The sequence below is a fragment of the Chrysemys picta genome, chromosome 1, assembly GCF_011386835.1.
Source record: "Chrysemys picta bellii isolate R12L10 chromosome 1, ASM1138683v2, whole genome shotgun sequence".
NCBI lineage: Eukaryota > Metazoa > Chordata > Testudines > Emydidae > Chrysemys > Chrysemys picta.
In genome coordinates this window covers 224,389,090-224,403,977 of record NC_088791.1, presented here as the reverse complement: position 1 = coordinate 224,403,977, position 14,888 = coordinate 224,389,090, and positions in this window count along the sequence as shown.

Here is a 14,888-nt window from a genome sequence, read left to right as displayed (position 1 = left end):
TTGATATTGTATAATAATAATTTTAAAAAGCTATTGAACTGTAAGGTGTCAAAGTCAGACGTATGTGGCAAGAACAAAAATATATGATGGGCTTAAATAAAACACAAACCAGTCTTGCTAACATTTTAAAATATACTGGAAACAATCCAAGCTAAATTGCTCCCATTTTACCTAAACTTTTGACACTCTTTTGTTTTACATATTAAAAAAATAATAATTAAATAGTCTGCATAAAAAAACTCCATGGACATTTATTTCAAACTGCTTCCATTTTCTGGTAAAATATTAATTTTGATATATGTTTTAGAACATTCCTCCCCTATATTTTATCTGCTGCAGTGTCTTTATAATGCATTTTTTCAAATGTGTTGCCTAAATTTAATGAGACAATGCAGTAGCCAAAAATAATCATTAGTAAGATGGTTGCCTTTAGCTAAAGCCAACATTCTTTTTGCCAGTGAACCAAGACATATCAAGTGCTTTAAAGGAGATAGACTGACTTTCTTTTATTATGGGATTTTAAAAAAAATATTATTATTTAGGGGTTGGGAACAAGTCCCTTCCCACTAAAGTTGATAGGATTTTTGCCATTAATTTTGATAAGACTGAGATTAGAACCTTGATCTCTGATATGTGACATCAGGAATATAAACTAGCCTGCTGCCTACAGAGAACTGCACACCATCAATGAGAGTCTCTGCGGGACTCCTTGATGACACAACATAGAACTTTGCACCGTCCCCATCCTGGACCACTCTGGGAGCTGAAGCAGCCCCTGACATAATATAGACTACCAGGTCCTGTCTAAGCTACATCAGTCTCCCTGGGCTGCCCTATCGGTCACAGCTCTGCACGGAATCTCCGCAGTTCAGGGTATGGAGCCTAAAAGTCTGCTGTTCCTGGCTCAGCCCCTATACCAGTGCTTGTGACAGAATCCTTGGAAGGCAACCATATGGTTTTCTTGCACAGTGCCTGTGCTGAGAGGGGATTCGTTTCTCCTTAAGTCAGAACTAGGGTTTTTAAGGCACCTTTATGCTGCTTGAGCCCTTTAAGCTGGCGTAAAAGGGCTCAAACACGGTTGAGATTTTCATGCAATGTGTTTAATCTCCTATGTTGCCCTTTGAGACAGAGACAACCTAGTCCAGAGGTTCTCACAACAAAAATGTTGGTGGCCTCAGAGTGCAGCCACCAACTCTTGCTGTTGGCCCCTCTGAAAAATTTTCCTAAAATGCTTAATTAACTTTAGGAAAAACAAATAAATATGCACATATACATGTCCAAATCATTGTAATTTGTTTATGTAGGGTTTTTTGCAGACTCAATTATAAAAATAATGTACAGTTGTATTTTGGTGCCTCTGGCCCCCGCTGCCTCCCCAGACCCCCCACCCATTACCTCTGACCCTCACTGCCTCTCTCAGGTCCCCCGACAGATCCCCCTAGGGCCCCCATCACTCCCCTGGGCGCTGCTGCTTGCCTCCCCCTCCTCCCCATTGCCTTAAGCTCCCTTCTGCAGCTTCACACACCAGGTTTGCCCCACTCCTTGCCTCTTGACCACTGCACCGGTTAATGCCAGAATTGCTGAGGCCCCGCCACCCTGGGCTGAAACCCAGAGCCACAGGTTTTAGCTGAACCAGGGGAGGGGGAGCTCAAGCCCACCCCCAGAGCCCCACAGCTGAAGCTGGGGGGCAAGGGGGCCCTGAAGCACGGAGCCCGCCGCCAGAGCCCCAAGGCTGAAGGGGGAGAAGGGAGTTAAGCCTGCCCCTGGAGCCCCGTGACTGAAGGTGGGTGGGGAGGCTGAAGCCCGCCCCCAGAGCCACATGGCTGAAGCCCACTGTTATAGCCTCTGGCTGAAGCTGGGGTGGGGCGGGAGGGAGGGTGAAGTCTGCCTGAGCCTCTGGCTGAACCAAGAGAAGGGGCTGACCCACCCCTGGAGTCCCACGGCTGAAGATGGGATGGGGGGGGCTGAAGCCTGCCCCTGGAGCCCCTGGGTGCTGCAGGGAGGGGCTGCTGTTTTGCCTCCTCCCCCATCTCTGCCCAGGAGGCTGTCATGGCCACGGTGGGCTCATTTGAGAAACGCTGAGCTAGTCCTCTCTATACAGCATGGAAGCTACCTAGCATGGGTTCACTATGGTTATGTCTATACAGGGATAAAAAACCTTCAGTTGGCCTCGATCAGCTGACATGGTGTCAGGCTTTGGAGCTGAAAAACTGCTAGGTAGATGTTTGGGCTCGGACTGGACCCGAGTTCTGTGATCCCATGAGAGGGGAGCAGGAGCGCTGCCAGCTTTTTTGCCGCCCTAGGCGGCGGAAGGTCCCACCCCCGAAATGCCGCCCCTGACAGAGGTGGCAGAAGATCCGGCCGCCGTGGTCACCGCCCCCCAAATGTTAGCGCCGTTGGCGACCGCCTAGGTCACCTAATGGGTTGTGCCGGCCCTGGGGGGGAGGGTCCCAGAACTCAGACTCCAACCCACATGTCTACATGCCAATTTTTAGCTCCACAACCCGTGCCTAAGAGCCTGAGTCATCTAACCCAGGCCAGCCATGGGGCTTTTATCCCTGTTTAGATGTACCCAAAGTGTCCGAATAGGTAGTCAGTCTGCTAGGGAAAACAAAGGAAGCTGTTCTCCGCTATCAGGAAACTGAGACAAGGGATTCTGAATCCCTGTGATCCTACTTTGCTGTTATACATCCTTTCCCAGAGGATCAGGTTTAGAAGGAAAGACAGTTGAGTTGTCCGACCAAGTCACCAAGTGTAAGTAGCTATAGTTACACTAAGGAGCTGTAAAAAGCAACAAAGAGTCCTGTGGCCCTCAGTCTTCACCCAATCTTTTGTGGGTGAATACGCATGCGTCTGACGAAGTGGGTATTCACCCATGAAAGCTTATGCTCCAATACATCTGTTAGTCTTTAGGGTGCCACAGGACTCTTTGTTGCTTTTTACAGATCCAGACTAACACGGCTCCCCCTCTGATACTAAGGAGCTGGTTATTCTGATGGCACATTTTCTGCACGCTATTTAAGGCTATGCTACCTTTTCCTTTTAATGAGATTTTTGTAACATTCAGGTTCTGTGCTGACAAATATTTTTGATGAAAAATAATGACAAATATAAACCTGAGCATGTGTGAATTTTCTCGTCCAGTTTTGGCTGTCTAATCTATGTAGCTGTAAAGTTATAGAGTGTTTTTTTTCCAGATATTTTAGAGAGCATCTCATTTTTCTGTTTTGTTTTTTAAACACTTTTGGGGAAAATGCTTAATTTGGGCAAAACATTATTTAGTGCTCATAAGCTTTTCCCTACTTTCCACTAGCCCTGCATCTGTTTGATTCTAGGGAAATTCTTCCTTAACTCACACCCTTAACCCCAACACCTGCATTCAGTTGTGAGAAGAAAAACCATCTCTGGTTCCCTGCTTACGGAGCTGTGCTGGCCTACTTCTTAGTTTGATTTACTGTGTCTCACATTTTCCCAAGGACTTTTTTTTCTCCTTTTCCTTGTTTGGGCCTTTACTTTTTTATATTGTGTCAATCACAGTAGTGCCAAGAACCAAAGATTAAACAAATGGAGAAGCTTCAGAACATTCTGAGTCTGACTGTAGTTCCTCTCCTATGCAGGGCCATGTAGCAATAAGGAAATTCTTCAAAGTGTGTTCTGTTTTCACTCTCCTCTAGTGTTGAGTGTTAAACATTTCTTTTTTTCCTGTGCTGTATCATTAATGCCGGCTCTGTTTGATTCATGGGGAGAGCAAATTTCCTGCATCTGCCTACTGCCCACATGAGAACCTTGTTACTAGAGCCAGTGAGCAATGCATTAGCATGAATGCTAACAAAATAGAATAAGAATACATTTTGTTTTTATGAAGTGCTTTTCATATTCAAAGTGCAGTATGCCAAAGCATTGTATAAAGCAAGTGGAGTAATGACAGGGCAGTAACACTATTCTATAGGTTCTTACACCATGTCTATGTGGTATGAGTGCCTAAAGTTGTCGCTAACCATGGCCTGGCATGTGCTAAGCAAATGTGTGTCATTATGGTTTAAGAACATGAGTGTGGCTGCAGGGACCAAAGGCCATCTTTCATTTTGGAAAGCAGGGTTCTGGACTGCAGCAAACAGAACAGTGTAGCCAGCTGCAGCTTACAACAGGCTCTCATTGCTGTGTTATGTAATGTTTAAATAAAAATAATTTAGTGCTGCCTTACTTATAGCTAGAGCATATAGTGCCGCCTGCAGTTAACATTGCCCAACACTTCCCTTTATAAGACTCTGTTTTCATTTACTAATAACTTTGCCAAGCATGAATTGTTTGGGCTGAAATTTTCCACACTGGGTGTCTGCCATTTAGAAAGTTTCAGCTAAAGCACTCAGCCATTTCTGACAATGAAGTTAGGAAAAAATTATTGTTTTGTCCATGTTAAAAAACATTCTTACAACTGTTTCATTGAGAAGCTCTAGCACCTCCATGCTTTGGGGCAATGACTTGTGTAAGCCCTGTGCCCAGAAGCCTTAGAGAGACTAAAGAGCTTTTTCTTGTCACCTGTTGGTGAAATGGGAAAAGAGCGGCCCAGAGCAGTGTAAGAACTGCAGATGGGCAGGAGCTCCACTGGGGAGGGAGCTCTTTGCTGGCGTCGGTTGGAGAGGAAAGGGAATTGACTGAATGGGCCATTTGCATTTCAGTTTTATGTGACAGTTTGGGACATTTTGGTTAAATTTTGCATTTGGGGGAAGTGACATGCCAGGCGCCTTCTTGCGAAGTACCAGGACAAGACATTAACATCAAGTGTGCCTGGTGTCATCCTGACCAAGAATGATATCAGGCATAGTTGGGTTAAGGAGCTGCTTTTGGCTGGCAGTGCTTTTGTGGTGATGAGAACTCTATAAAGGGTCTTATATAGCTCTGATTCCTTTCTAAAGAGAGAATCTGAGAGTGCTGTAGACCTGTGGATAGTACAGATCTGAGAATGGCTTTGAGGCAATGGATAGTGTAGAACAGTAGCTTTGCAGTAATGGCTGGCACAGAGCAGCCACTTCAAGGCAAGGACAGCTCAGAGCAGTGGTGACTGGAACAGAGCTGATATAGCTTTGTTTCAAGCCCCAGCAGTGTACTTAAGGGACTGTGGTGTGGATAACCTCCCTACCCATCAATTAAAGCTGAAATCTCCCCAGCTGGGTCAGGTGGTAGAGGACCCTAAAGCTTCCCGGGCAGCACTAGCCTGCCAGCATCCTTGGACTTCTCCAACCCAAGACAGCTAACTGTGAGTAAGGGGGCTGGGGAGGAGGGAAGTGGCCAGAATGCACCACAATGCCAGGAGGACTGAGGTTGGGACTGTTGTTAAGGCCCATTGAGGGGCAGGGTGGGCATCTTACATCATAGAATTGGTGGATTTATTAATTGCTGGTTTCCCCAAATGTATGTTATTGTCCCTTCCTTTCCCCCACTCCATCAAGTTCTCATTGTTATAAACTTTTTAAAAATTAATGGAGATATCCTAATCTCCTAGAACTGGAAGGGACCTTGGGTCATTGAGTCCAGCCCCCTGCCTTCACTAGCAGGACGAAGTACTGATTTTGCCCCAGATCCCTAAGTGGCCCCCTCAAGGATTGAACTCACAACTCTGGGTTTAGTAAGCCAATGCTCAAACCACTGAGCTATCCCTCCCCCCAAACTTCTGGGCTTAGTGTTTGTGAGTCGGGAAGTATTGCCCATCAAGGTGCCCAGGGTGGTAGATATAGTTTCCCAGGTTTCTGGGTGGAGACTCAAGCCAATGTTAGTTAAATCTTTAAGGAAACCCTAAGAAAATTGAATCTGGTCCTTTTTGCTGCTGTCAACACCAAGTTATAAACCTCTGGAAAAATTGCACCCCTCGCATGTTCAGAAGAGACTCTTTTTACAGTTTGGCAGCTAAATTTTCCAGAGATTTTGTCTGTACTGGGCATGGTTCCATCCCATTACAGTTCCTATGTATGACCAGACAATGCATGCACCATCCCCACAGAAAGCTTGAGTATGCTTTAGCCCAGGGCTGCAGGGGTGGAGAAGGACTTGCCCAACAATACTCATCCAGCTGCCAGTGGCTGCTGTGATGACAGACACTGTAAATGAGTGCTGGGAGACAGCCTCTCCTGTGTTTTCAAGTGCCTCCCTTGCTGGCACCCAACAGCGTGAAGGAAAAGAAGGAGGTTGCCTGACTCAAAGGTAGAGGGGTGAGGAACAAAGTCAGGGGAGGGGAGAAGCTGAAGGGTGGGGGGGTGGGGCAAGCAATGACAGGGGACAGCAGATGAAAAAGCAGGGATGGGAGTGGGGTTAAAGGGTAAGAACGAGGGATCCAGAGGGGGACACTGAACAGAGAACCCTCGGCAGAGCCCACTATTCAAAAGTGTGTAATGAATGAGGCAAGGGACTGCAGAAGAGAAAGCATGGTCTTGTGGTAAAGACAGTTAATTGTTACCCTGGAGAATTAGATCTTATCCCTGTCTCTGCCACAGAGTTCCCTATGTGACACTAGGCAAGTCACATATACCAAAAATTTCACAGGTGGCCATTGTTTTATTTCTCTTTTTCTGGATACCCAACTTGAGACATTTGGGGTCTGATTTTCAGAAGTGCTGAGAACTCACAGCTGTGCAACTGACATCAGCGGGGGCTGTGCTTGAATATATACTGTTATAAAATGCTAAAAATCTTAAAAATCAGATCGTAGACTTCTCAAATTGGGCACCCAAAATTAGTTGACACTTCTGACTTTAATCTTCGTGCCTCAATTCCCCATGTGTAAAACAGGGATCATAAAAACCACCTCAGCTTACCTGCGTGTTGTGAAGATAAATTCATTAATGTTTGTAAAGCAGTAAGACACTACGATATGAGTGGCAGAGAAAAGCCCATGATTAAATTAATAATTCTGTATTCCATGCAGGATGGTGTGGAATACATATCGAATGGGGTGACACAGTATGGTGAGGATAAAAACACATTAAATAGCTCCCCATTTAGTGATCAATGTCTGTCCTATGCTCTGAATGAGGCAGGGGTCCTTTAGAAAAAATAGCATTTGATCATAATTAAAGACTGTCTCATAATGCATATGCACAAAGGGACCAAATTAAAGCTGCACAGGCCATCTTAATTCGGGCATTTTCTAATTTTCGCATGCTTGACTTTGTAACTGTAGTGTTCTTTTAATGTAGGCTTTCTGGGATGTAATAAGAACCCACTACAAATAGCACTTGTATAGACTTAGACATTAGAGGCCAAATTTTCAAAATTAAGTTATTTGTGAGCATGTAATTTGTGCAGAAATCACTTACCTGCAAACTATTTATAGCTTTTCATTTGTATATTATAGAATGTATACAATCAAAACCCATCTAAACACATGATTCAAGTACAAAAGGGGTTTCTGAATACACACACAAATAATATAATGTGTAAGTGAGAGTGTGCAAAAACTAGGTACAAAAGAGATTTTCAAGCATACAAAAGAAGGCTATATTGAAACCCCTTTGGAACTTTAAGCCTACAGCTTGTTTTATAGAAAGCGAGGGCATATTGGCAAGAACATCACGTTTATCCTCCACTCTTTTCAAAAAGTTCCACAAGGATCTTTAATTCCTGCCGAGATCTCACTTTAACATTTCATTTGGAAGAAGGCAGCTCCAACACTGCAGCACTGTGTTTTGTTCTTGTGTAAGACTGCCTCATCCTGCGGAAATAGCACTTACCAACTGAGCCAAACTCCTAAGGATAACACTCATAATAGCACTTGTTTTTGTTCCCAAATGGAGAGTCTGAATGAGGGGAGGGGGCATGCGCAAGAGAATCACAGAAGGTGAGAGTCAAAATGAACACTTGGATTTTCAGATGTAACCTAATATTTAGTATGGAATTAAGAAATGGTGGGGGGGAATAGAGAAATTTCCTGACATCTGAAATAAGAGCTTTGAAAACTTGGAAAAAACACACCTGGCAATCAAAATCACTTTTTTAAAAACTAAAGTCTAGATTTACAAACCCAGGAGAGTGTTAATATAATCTAGTAGCAAATCTGGACACCAGAAACCAAAATTAAATCCATAACAATTATTCCCTCTACCCAGTATAAGTGTGTTTTGCAAGTGTTCCTAACCATATAGATTGTAAGCAATTTGGGGCAGGGACTGTGTTTGTACAGATCCTAGCACAATGGGGTCCTGGCCCATGACTAGAGCTTCTAGGCCCTACCACAGTGCAAATAATTAATAACATATAAAGGACAGAGGAGATTTTTTTTTTCATTTTTTGACTTGCAGGGGAATGGGAGTTAAGACTGCTGGGCTCTCTTCCCAATTCTGTTATTGATCTAGGCTCATATCCTCAAAGGTATTTAGACTCCTAACTTCCACTTAAATCAATGGACGTTAGGAGCCTAAATATCTTTGAGGATCTGGGCATTATGTGTACACTTGAGCAAATCATTTCACCTGTTGGTGTCTCAGTTTACAATTCTCTAAAACCAGTGTAAGGATATTTAATTACGTGGCAGTGTTTGGGCTTCCTCTGACCCCTGCAAGGGCAGTTACCCAAATAAACAAAGAAGCAAACATAATAGAGTTGTATTTTTCCTCTTTCCCCCATTTCATCTTGGGATATTTGTTTGTTTTTAAAGAAGGCCCTCCCTTCTGTTCTTTGGGGTACAAGCAGAAAAAAAACAACAACCACCACATTTCTTCCTTTGGGGGTCAAGCAAAAAAAAGCAAAATAGAGCTCTCCAAAGTAAAAACCGGACCTTCCAGTTTAACACCAGTACTCCCCTATGACATACAGGCCCTTTGGCAAAGGGTCTCCTGTTCTTTGTGAACAACTCTTGTTTCAGGCCAGACAAGCTCACTACACCAAACACGTGTCTTGCAGGATATTTATCCATAAGAGATGACTTAAGGTATATACAGAAAGCTTGTAGCTTATCAAGACTCATAATCATTACGAAATGTATGTGTGAGTAGTATTTAAGGAATAATGGAACTATATTGAAAGTATGCTATATAGTCTTAATGTGAAAGTTAGTCACCAGGGGATAATATGTCTCAGTGACAGTCCACTCAACCATTCAACCTGGAGGGAGTTGTTATCCCTTCCTGGTTAGCCAGTGATGTAATGCACGGTTCAATGGTCTAACCTTGCTCAATCTCAAGACTATCGATGGAAAACTATCAAAGACAATTGCAAACAACATCACAGGGGAACAATTCAAAGGGACTCGGGGATTGGACTGCACCTGGTTAATCTGCAAGGTGAAGGCAGAAATGGCAGGGCCAGAGGAGAGTGCTTGAGTAACTGAAAAGCTAGTGGTGTTAGGGAGCCCAGAGGAGAGTGCTTGAGTAACTGAAAAGCTAGTGGTGTTAGGGAGCCAACACACAGCCACTATGGGCAAGAATCCCTCTCGCTGGAGGCAGGGGGTAACAAGGTAAGTCAAAGTCATGGGTGCCTTGAGAACCACCACATCCCCCATCACCAGCTACACCTTTCAATCTTCTTCATTTTTATATCTAATAGTTGAGACCTGCAGCTTAAATGAGCCCCAATTGCATCAGCTCTTCAGTCATTTAACCCTTACCAGTCTAGTTTTGTAGCCTATAGACCTCTTAGGACTGTACCAATTATCTAGATGGTCTCCTAGGAATACAACATCTAGTCTGTCCCACTGCACCACCTCCCAGTATCTCTGTGGAGTTCATGTTGGTGTATGTAGAGTGCTCTGAGGTGCTCAGCTGAAGAGATCTGTATCACTGCACAGCATTATCATTTAGTATACTATTCTGGCATTTAAATTAATCCTGGTCTTTTAGTCAGTCTCCTCTTTGTATGGCAGTTCAGAGATGTTAAGCGTGACTAGATTATAGTGCTAAGAATATCTTACATTTATATAGTACTTTTCAACTCAAAGGATCCAAAGTTCTTTGCGAACGATTGAAGTCAATGTCAAAACTCCCTTTAATTTCAGTAGGAGTGGGACTGTGTGTGGGACAGTAGTGGAATTGCATGTATCTAAGGTTGATCTCAGGGGAAAACAAACACCCTAAATTCTGTTGAGAGAATCAGAAGACACTGAGGTCTGGTCTAGACTTAAAATTTATACTGCCAGAGCTATATTCTACATATATGTTCTATATTCTACTGAATTTAACAAATGTTCTAGCTAGTGCTGACACTGGTTTCTATGGGATTAACCCTAAAAGCATTACATAGCCATATATTTAAAGATAATGATTTATGCTGGTTTTGAAAACAAAGATGAGGAATTTCAATACATTTTCTGTGTATTAACGTTCCTGGGTTTTATTTTCAAGAGCAGCATAAATCATTAACTTTAACAATTACAACAGATGATCAGTATAAAAGAAATAAAGTGGGATTTAATATGTCTGAAAGTCAGGGAAATGTACTTCTCTGCTCAAATTCTGAGGGTTTTTGTTTGTTTGTTTGTTTGTTTTTGTGGAACTGGAATACTCTGGATAAACTGTATTTGTGTTCTTCTAATCTGTTAGACGACTGACTTCCATTGCACTATAGATGGCTCTGACTGTGTGGAAATTATGGGGTAAAGCATTATGGTCTAATTTGCTGTCTTTACATCAAGATTCCTTGCCTCTTATTCTTTGAGGTTTTCATTTGTACAACTTAAAGGTCTAAGGTATTGTAGACTAAAACAGAGTGGGAATCTGTGATTTCCAGATAGTGTCAGGTGGGGCTTCTGGCTTCCCTCTCTATATGTCCATAATATATGTGTGCAGGCAAGGATGGGGTTGCTGGCTAGTGTAGAATTGGGAAAGCAAGGCTGTAAAATGGCAGAGGAGAATGAAACGTTCATCACTGAGGTAATCTGTGTCTTTTACCACTTAGAGACTGATCACACACAAAGCAGGAGAGTCTCTGCTATGTATACTATAGAAGGCAGATGGCCTATTGATGACAGAGGGAAAATAAGATGGGATAGTCACCCAGGAAGGGTGGAAAACAGCAAGATGAAACAGTTAATCCTGTCCTCAGTTACTCTTATTTGTTAATTATAGAGAATCCAGAAATGTACTAGGCACTTTACAGATAATTCGCTACAGAGTGTACAGACTAATTATAGACATAACTAGTGTAACAAATTGGAAGGATGGGGCATGGAAGGAGAAGGATGAGATTGGGTGATTACTTAATTTGTTATGACCATGACTTGAAGGTTCAACTACATTTCTAAATGTAGAACTTTTTCAGGGAGATTGATGAGACAAGGAGATGGATGCGAGAGGGGAAATGGAAGAGACAACGAGTTGAAGGAGGAAGGCAGGTAGCATGGTGAGACAATTCAGTAGTGTAAAAATCAACCTGGTGACAATAAAAATCAAGTGACTTGAAGCAAGCGAAAAGAGATTCAAAAACCTGTAGTGAAGTCTGAAGTCCTGGGTATTAAGTGAAGTGAGCTGCAACAAAGCTTCTTTAGTCCACCCAGTACCTCTCAAGGAGTGACATTGTTAAAGGGGTTGCAGGAGAACCAGTCTTTCACCTCTGTTGAGAGCTTTTCCCAGAATCCCCTGACTCTCCAATGGTGCTGTGGCTCTTTGAAGAACCATATGGAGGGTGGGGATAGATTACACATGAACAGAAAAGGTGTCAGTATTCTAGCTGAAAGAACAGACCAAGCTATGCCAGAGAGCTTTACCTACTACAGAAAAAGATAAAAATAGTGATTATAGAATATGAGGCACTTTATATTGAAGCAGAGAGAAGGAAGGAAGAAGCTGCTAAAATTAGCAGACAACGAGGAAATAATATTGAGCGCTGAAACAGATAAAATAAGATCAAAAGAGGAGTAAATAGAGAAGAGTGCTTTAAAAAATCATGCAAAAGAAAGTAATAAGGTCACTGGAGGGAGGTTAAATATACTATAAATACATGAAGCGGGACCAGAAAAATAGAGGAAATAAAAGTATATGAACCCAGAGGGGATCTAAACAGCACAAGCTTTACCAAATGCTAAGAAAACAAAACTTAATAGCTATATGTGAAGACTGCAGGGGAAGGAAGGAAGAAGAGAATAAATTGTCTGTAAAGAAAGTTTTGCAAATCACTTTAATAGCAACTACAAGTGGAGTAGACTGATAAAAATTGAAGATAATAAAGACAGTAATCCTGGTTCTGGGCTTGATTTCAGATCCTTTACTCCGCTTCTGTGCTGTAAAGAGGTTAGAAGACATCCAGATCTCCCCAACAGGAAATTCCCCAGAATAATAGAGATTCTGCACTGACACTGGGCTGGTGGAATGCCCCCAGGCCACCTTATCCACCAATATAGCTCCTGCTGGAGATGGCCCTATGGGCATGAATATGTGTCTCCACTGCACTCCAGCTATGCTGGGCTACCGAACCATCCCTTGGGGACTGTTTCAGCACTGGTCTAAATAAGAGAAGCTGGGGGAAAAAAAGAGACGTGGGAAAAAAGATAGGCCTTACAGCATGACCTGAAGGTTAAAAGATACAGTACTGCACATTTGCCTCCTCTATGATGGACAATGAGGAAACTTTAAAGCCATCTTTAAAAGGCAATCAGAATGTGGCCGTGAGAGAAACTGAGATCTCTAAGGAGGAAATTGTGAAGCCAGAAGAGATATTCAAGGTTAGTAAATAACCAGGACTGGATAGTACTTATCTGAGGAATCTGAAGGAAATGAAGTAAGAGGTACTGATGAGATATATGCAATATGGGAATAATCCTGGTCCCACTGAAGTCATGGGGAGTTTTGTCATGGTCTTAAAAGGGACCAGGATTTGGCCCTATATCTTTAAAAACAAGAAATGATCTTGAAAAGTCCCTAGCATGGCCCTCACTTGCTGCTGCGTTTTTAAATAGCAGGTAAAAGAGCTCCTGGGAATTCCAGACAGATGAATTTGAGTTTCATTCCTGGAAACTGATATGGAGCCCAAGGACAGAGCATTACTGGGGTTATATTTATCCAAATGTTTCTCTACTTTAACCCATCTGCCCCCCATTAGTCTCCATAGAACAAAGGTAAAATTCATTGCTCTGTAATTCACAGGATCTCCCTTGGCTTTTTGTTTCCACCAATTCTCAAAGATGCCTGTTAAAACAGTATAGAAAATGGTTTTATCTGGTCTATCTTAATACATACGTTGTTTCTGATACCAGATAAGAAGGAATCCTAGCTTTAAAAAAAAAATTCAATTTCCTAGTGCAAAGCTATAGGTTCAAACCAACAGAACTTCAGTAAGGGTAAAATCGTGTAAGTAAAATTAAGCTTATGTGCAAATATTTGCAGGCTCGTCAGGGCCTTAACTTTGAAATAACTTTTAGGGTTTTTGGAATCTATATAGATTTCTATATGTAATGGTTTGTGAGCATCTTCTAAGGGTATGTCTACACTGGCAAGTTTCTGCACCACAAGTTATAACACTTCTATTAAAACGCTAGAATTAAACTGCTGTTGTGTGTCCACTGTACATTGAGGCATTATGGGACAGCTTCGGAGGCCAATTACAGCACAGAAAGCAATCAAGTGTCTACACTGGCAATAGAGCGCTGGAGCCTCTGCGCAAATAGCCTTACGACTCTCGCTGCAACTGAGGAGTTTCTGCGCACAAAGTGGCTTGGCAGTGTGCACACGTCTGCAGTTTGAACACAAAAATCTGCTTTACTGTGCAAAAACTTGCCAGTCTAGACAAGCCCTAAGTGACAGCTGGGCAATATAAAATTATTGCAAAGAAGTAGAATTGTTAAATCTTTTTTTTTTTTTAGTAGGGAACTAGTAACTGTAGTGCATTTACAATATAAAAGGTAAATATACTGTTATTCTCTTCCTTTTCTACCTTACTGGTTTAAGATGAGATGCCTTTTTGTTTTCCTATATTCCTGTTAGAACTCTGTTTGGCAGCATTTTGGACCAAAATTTTCCAAATATGTGTAGGACACCAGTGGAAAATTCTGCAGCAAGCTGAAGCTGCTGTTGTTGCATTGTTGATAGATGTCCAAATCATTCAAAATATTAGTTAAATCTAAAAATGAAACATGCAATCAACATAAAACAAGATCATCCCTTTCAAACACTTGCCATAATAGTGTATCAAACACTATGACATTTACATAAACTTTTCTAACTTGCACTGTAGCAGAGGAATGCCACCTGGCATGTGCAGGCTGCAAAAAGATACCATTCTCACCTCCTATTCCAAGTGCATGGGTTACAGAGAGCTCCTTTTGTCTGTTGATTTCTCAAACTGTGAATTAACAGTGGCAGCTTTCATAGTTTTTATACTGGGTGTGAGCAACAACAAGGGAGAACATGAAAAGTCAGTCCACCCCCTGAAGCAAAAACCATGGATTATAGTGTCCAACTATAGGGAAAACTGAACATTCTTTAAAAAAAAAAAAAACCAAGAAAATCTCATGGGGAAAGTTAAAAATTAAAGTACAAAATATATAAATTGCAAACGCATATGTATCCAGAGGTCAAGGGGGGGGGGGGGGGAGTTATCATGGGTAAATGAGAAATCAAGAAAAAAGGCAATGGTGGGTGTGAGAGACACTTTCTGTACCCCTGATTCTTTTAACACTATTTAGCATTTCTGTTCAGTTGATGATTCACTACTATCCCATACTCCAAGCACATTATATATATTAAAAACACATGGCCAGAACCTCCGTTTATGTAAATTGCCAGTTGACTTCAATGGAGTTATACCAATTGACCCCATCTGAAGATCTAGCCCACAGTCACCCAGTTAGCCTTACCTTATTCCCCAATCTTTATTAGATTTTAGTACATTGTTCTACTGACATGGCTAGGTCTAAAGAGTTAATTATAAATCCACGTGTCATTGCATGCTAAAGACGCTATAATCCATGC